Genomic DNA, 5,598 nt, shown 5'->3' with positions numbered 1-5,598 from the left:
TCCAGAGATTCCCTTAGTGAGAGATGATCTCTCAGAAGTGAAGCCTCCTCAAAGGGTCAGTAGTTCTTGTTCATGGTTCTTGATGGTTGCTTTCAAAACCCTCCTCCATGCAGACCCTATTTTTAAGTACTTAGCAGAAAAAATAACCCTACCCCCAACCTGAATTGCTTGTTCTTAAAAATCTTCCGGCCTTTTCTTGTCTCTGGGCAAACTTGTGTCTCTGTGAATAGATAGTACCCCCGAAAGCCCAGCCAATTGGATAACGGGAAGGGGATTAGGGAGGAGGAACTCGAGTTAGGGTATAAATAAGCCTTGATTTCCATAAGGAACTCATACTCTCCTGGCAATGGTGACCAGAGATGGTACCCTTTCTCATGAGAAAGCAATAAACTGCTTTCTACTTTCAAGGTATCTAAGTTTTTGTTTTTATTTTTGAGTAAGTGGTCTCTGTCCCACACGCCTTTTAGCCTTTAGCATCCCAGATCAGTGGTTGCCCACAATTCTCTCAAAGGTCCAGATGAGGAGACCCACTCAGACTTATGTTGTTCTTAACAGGACAGTTGGTAAATCTTTGTAGTATGAGATATGATCAAGGAAGACATTGCAAATGGTCCCTTAACAGCCTATCTATACTTAACAGAGCTCCCCTCCCTCTTATAAAGCCTTTACCCCTGTAGACCTTTACAAGGAACACAGGTTCCCAATTGTGACAAACAATGCCTTTCTCACTAATCCCTTTGCAGACACATAATCCTGCTTCACACTCCACGCCCCCCCCCCCTGCTCCCGGCCCAAGACATCATCTTTCCACATAATGGCAAAGGTTCCTGCAGCAATTACCAGCAGACTGCCCTGAGGATCGCTTCCCTCGTCATGGCCCCTGCCAAGAATCTCGCAGTTTGGCTCTTCCGTGGGTGTTTTCCCTCCAACCCATCTGCATAAACAGAAGTGGGCCAGGTCTGCACCTCAGGAATGAGAAGATAAAAAGGGCAATCATTTATTTTTCCACCAAAGTTGAAGCATTTTATAGAATTTGCTAAAAGTTTTTGTTTCAGGAAATTTCATCATGTCTCCAGGAAGAAAAAGGGAAAAAAAAGTTAATTGGCCTCAGATTTTCTAACTCCCTTTTTCATTTCGGTAACATGAGGCAGCCTAGGTCATCCTCAGGTCACTGTAGTCAGGGCTGCTTTAGTGCACCTCTGTGAATACCTCATTTCTGTAATAGCTTTTCCTTTAAAAACAGCCCTGGCTCTGTTGCTATCGAAGCCAGCTTCCTTGGCAGACTTTTGGACGTCCCATTAGTATATGGACTACTTTTCCAAACACATCCCCAGGAAGGTCCCGTATCGAGATGATTCTTCAAAAGTGAACAGAATGCTTGCAAACTGCATTGCTGAGAAGGTAGCCTTTAACAGAAAGCTGACTTCTTTCATCTAGGCTAGATTCTTAATCACACACAGACAAAAGGGGGAGGGAGCAGAAAGAGAGTTTTCTAAAAGCTTAGTCTGTTGGCTGTATTATGACTAGTATGATAATCCTCTAAGTGAAGCAATTGGAAATCTCTTGTAGTTGGCCAATGGGCACACGTCCTCACCCTGGTATAGATCTAGGCCTGTTTCCTTTCATTCCATGGAGGTCACCTTGAGTAAGCCCTTGGCCAGAGTAGAAATAGGCCACTTCAAGAAGCCAGGCATCCACTTGTTGGGGAGCTCAGTGTTCCCAGCCAGTTTGTCAATTCTGATTCTGCCCATGCCCTCTCTTCTGCTCCACCTCAAAAGTACCTGTTCCGTCTCCTGCTTCCTCAGTTTAAGGCCAACCTGACCAATGAATCCACATGCTATATCCATTAAAGGAATAAGTACTGTGGGAAATCAGGACAGCTATCCTCCCTGATGCTTCATTGCTGTATACAGGTGACCTTGGGCTCTCCACGGCTATGACAAAGGGACAGAGACCAAGCCAGAAGGGCTTAGGGCAGAAGTCTAGCAATACTTGTGTCTGTCATCTGAGGATGAACCTAGCAAAGACAGGAGAGAGCTCATCACTGCACTTCAGAGGGCTGAATTTTTTTTTTAGCCACGTTAACTCAAATCCAACAATTGATCGACTAACAAGCATTTTTTAAGCATTGATTATGTGCCAGGCACTGTGGATAGGAAGACAAAGAAATGGTCCCTCCTAAATGACTGCTGCTCAGTCACAGAAAGGGTTTGGAACCACCACACTTAACTCTGCCTGCATATGCTTATTTTTTAGCATATTCCATAAACTTCATACCTCAAACCCTAGAATCACAGAATATTAGTGGAAAGGAGACAGAGTTCTAGTCCAGCTTCTTCATTTACACAGATGATGAAACTGAGGCCCAGAAAGGGGAAATGATTTGTCCAAGATCGTGTCTTAGCTGTAAATAGAATTAAGTACTTGTGTATTCCCTAAGACCAAGCCACCCAGAAGGAAAATCTGGACCCTACGATGAGGTAGTTTACCTTAAAATGTAATTCTACAACATAATCCGGAAATACAACTTACAGCAGAGTTCTAATGTGTAATTATATAATATTGATTTGAGGTTTGTTTGTTTTTTTAGCTCTCTGTACATCAGAAGTCATAATCGGATTACTTGGGCTGGGGTAGATAAAACATTCCACACATTCTGCTAAGTCTGCAGAACCATTGCCCCCTCACCCAAACTTGAAACCCATCGTGGTGGACTTCTCCTTTCGCTTCCTGCTTCCTACCCTTCAATAGCTAGCCAATTGCCTTATCCTAGACATTTATGTACAAAACACCTTCACTATTTTCTCCTGTACATTCCTACTGCTATCACTTCAGTTCAGGTCCTCAAATACTTCTCACAATAAAAGTACAATAAACCCCCCCAGATAACCTGCCTGCCTCTGTCTCTACTCCAAAGCTTTCTGAAGACTGTTATTAAATTAATCTTCTTAGAATACATTTCTACTTGCATCACTGCTTTGACCCAAAACTTTCTATACCTTCCCATTACATCACCAGTATGTTTCTACTTCCTTTACCCAGCATCCTTTATGAAGCACCTATGTCATTTTCCCAGGCTGAACTGCTTGTATTATTCCCCTTTGTGCATCTCCCGCTATGGTCAGACCAAACCATTCATTGTTCTCCAGATATGTATGGTGTTTTCTGCCACAGGGCTTTTGTTGTGGGTGTTTCCACTACCTCAGTTCTCTTCCTTCTTTACCTGATTTCTACCCATAGGAGCCACAGCTGCGAAATCTTCCTTGATCCTTCCTCTATTCCTAACCAATGTGATTTTTCCTCTGAACTCCCATGGCGTTTTGAAACGTCCCTTATTGTACTTTGGAATTATAGACATTTGCATCATTCATGTCTATATCTCATTTGCCCCACCAAGTCAGAAGCTCCTTGAGATCAGGGCCATATTTTCTCGTTTTGTATGTTGTAACAGTAAGGTGCTGTGGGCTGCACAGCACTTATAATTTGTTTCACAGGTTCGGATCTGTACCCACAGAGATACGTTCACATTTTTCCTAGCTTATAAATGATTTAATAATGATAATAATCATAAACATACATGCCCACAAATGTGATTACATATGATTATACAATCTTAAAAACAAAGACTACTCACAGAAAGATAGAGAGATAAAGAGAAAGAAATACATCACCAATCCGAGGAGGCACCAGCTCCTGAACATCTGGCTGGGGGCGTCCTGTAGCACAGCTGTCAGGGTCTCGGTTGGGAAGTCCCTACGGCAGAGCGTCCTCTCTGAGGGAGACTGCCAAAGCCACTTTCCCAAGAAAGACCGTCTTTACCATCCTTACTCAAAGAAGGCAGGCAGCCAAGGAACAGGGGATTGATCTTAAGGACCTGAGAGTTTTGGCTGAAACTCTCTGACCTCAAGAACAAGTTTCATTGTGTCAAAAATGTCTTGGGTCAATACCCAGGAACTGGCCCAGTCCCTGGACGTTTACCTCAAGACCTGTTTTTTAAGGAATAGTTAGTTCCCCAAGGCAGGTCTGGGTTGAAACAAATCCCAGAACATTATGTTAGGGAAGTTCCTTGTCCCTTGGCCTAGGCTGTGGATAGGGAAGATCTTATACATTAACCCTTCGTACATTCTCAGTATCTTGTTAATTTTGTATTCAATATTCTTTACACTTAACCGTGTTGACCCTATGCCAAGGGAATCTACACAAGTGAAGTTGAAATGAGATAGTATTTGTAAAGCACTCAGTGGAGTGCCTGGCAGAAATGTTAGCTATTACTGTTATTACAGAATACGCAAAGCAGACGTTGATGGAATAAAAAGTAAATTGTACGGTTCAGCTAATACATCCATGATGAGCTCAGAAAAGGGAAAAGTGGCATATTATTCTCCCCTTAAGTATGCATTTCATAGATGTGGATGTTGCGTCCGCTGGTGAAGAGCATTGCCCATCTATGCTTTCTCAGCCTGTGCCATTCTTATTGATGTTCTGCCATATTTCCTCTGAAGGCAGTCTGTCCAAAATGCGGGAGGCCTGTCTCTAGGTTGATGTTTCCTGGGTGGGTACCAAAGTACCACTTGGGCCATCAGTTTATAATCCCTGACAATCTTTTCCAATCATACATGTTTGATGATTTATTTCGTTTTACTTGGGCACAAACCATCTCAGATAATATACTGCCTGCTATTTATACCTGCCATCCATTTCTCCATTGCCCTTCAGGTCAAGCACTGTTTTGATGCTTCATAGATATGGTGTTCCATGATTTGCTACCATTTGATATCAGTGAGGCAGTCTTTCCGGGGGTCTTGAGATAAAATATAAACTGCTCTATTTGTCATTTAAGGCTTCTCCCAATCTGGCTCCATCTTTTCTTCCCAGATTTATTTCCCAATACTCATCCTCCTGCACTCCACACTTCAGCTACATTTACCTAGTTGTCCTTCATTCACATATTCTTGTTCTAGACTAGGCAGACTGGGGGTACAGGCTGGGAGTTAGGCTAAAATAAGACACTTATAGACCATCTAACATTTAACAAAAAGTCGTTTGCCTATCAAGAATGGAAAGGATACTCAGCAAAAATACAATATTAGTTCAAGTAGATACAGTTTCTCTCACCTCTGCATTTGCCACAGTGGCCTGCCTGGTCAAAAGGGTATTATCTTGAATGGCAGTAGCAGAGGGTCTGTCAAGTTTGAGAAGCCCTGACTCCTCTCACAAAGATCTTTTTTTTTTTTTTTTGCCTTAGGCAGCCAGAAGTTATGTCAATAGTTTGAGACCCTAGTCGTAAGGACAGAGTCGCTCTTCTGGATGGTTTTATTGGGCAGCTGGGTGGCATATAGAATAAAGCACTGGATTTGGAATCAGGGAGAATCTGGCCTATTAGCTACATGACCCTGGGTAAGTCATTTAACTCTGTCTCAGTTTCATCATCTATTGAATAAGCTGGAGAAGGAAATGTCAAACCACTCCAGTATCTTTGCCAAAAGAACCCCAAATGAGGTCACAAAGAGTCAGACATGACTGAACAACAATAAAGTCATTTCACTGCCTTTTTAGGGAAAGATTAGCCTCACCTATGTGGCAGGAACTTCAATAGAT

The sequence above is a fragment of the Phascolarctos cinereus genome, unplaced genomic scaffold, assembly GCF_003287225.1.
Source record: "Phascolarctos cinereus isolate Bilbo 61053 unplaced genomic scaffold, phaCin_HiC Scaffold_2;HRSCAF=192, whole genome shotgun sequence".
In the NCBI taxonomy this organism is placed as follows: Eukaryota; Metazoa; Chordata; class Mammalia; order Diprotodontia; family Phascolarctidae; genus Phascolarctos; species Phascolarctos cinereus.
The sequence above is the reverse complement of the archived record's forward strand: the minus strand, read 5'-3'. Positions refer to the sequence as shown.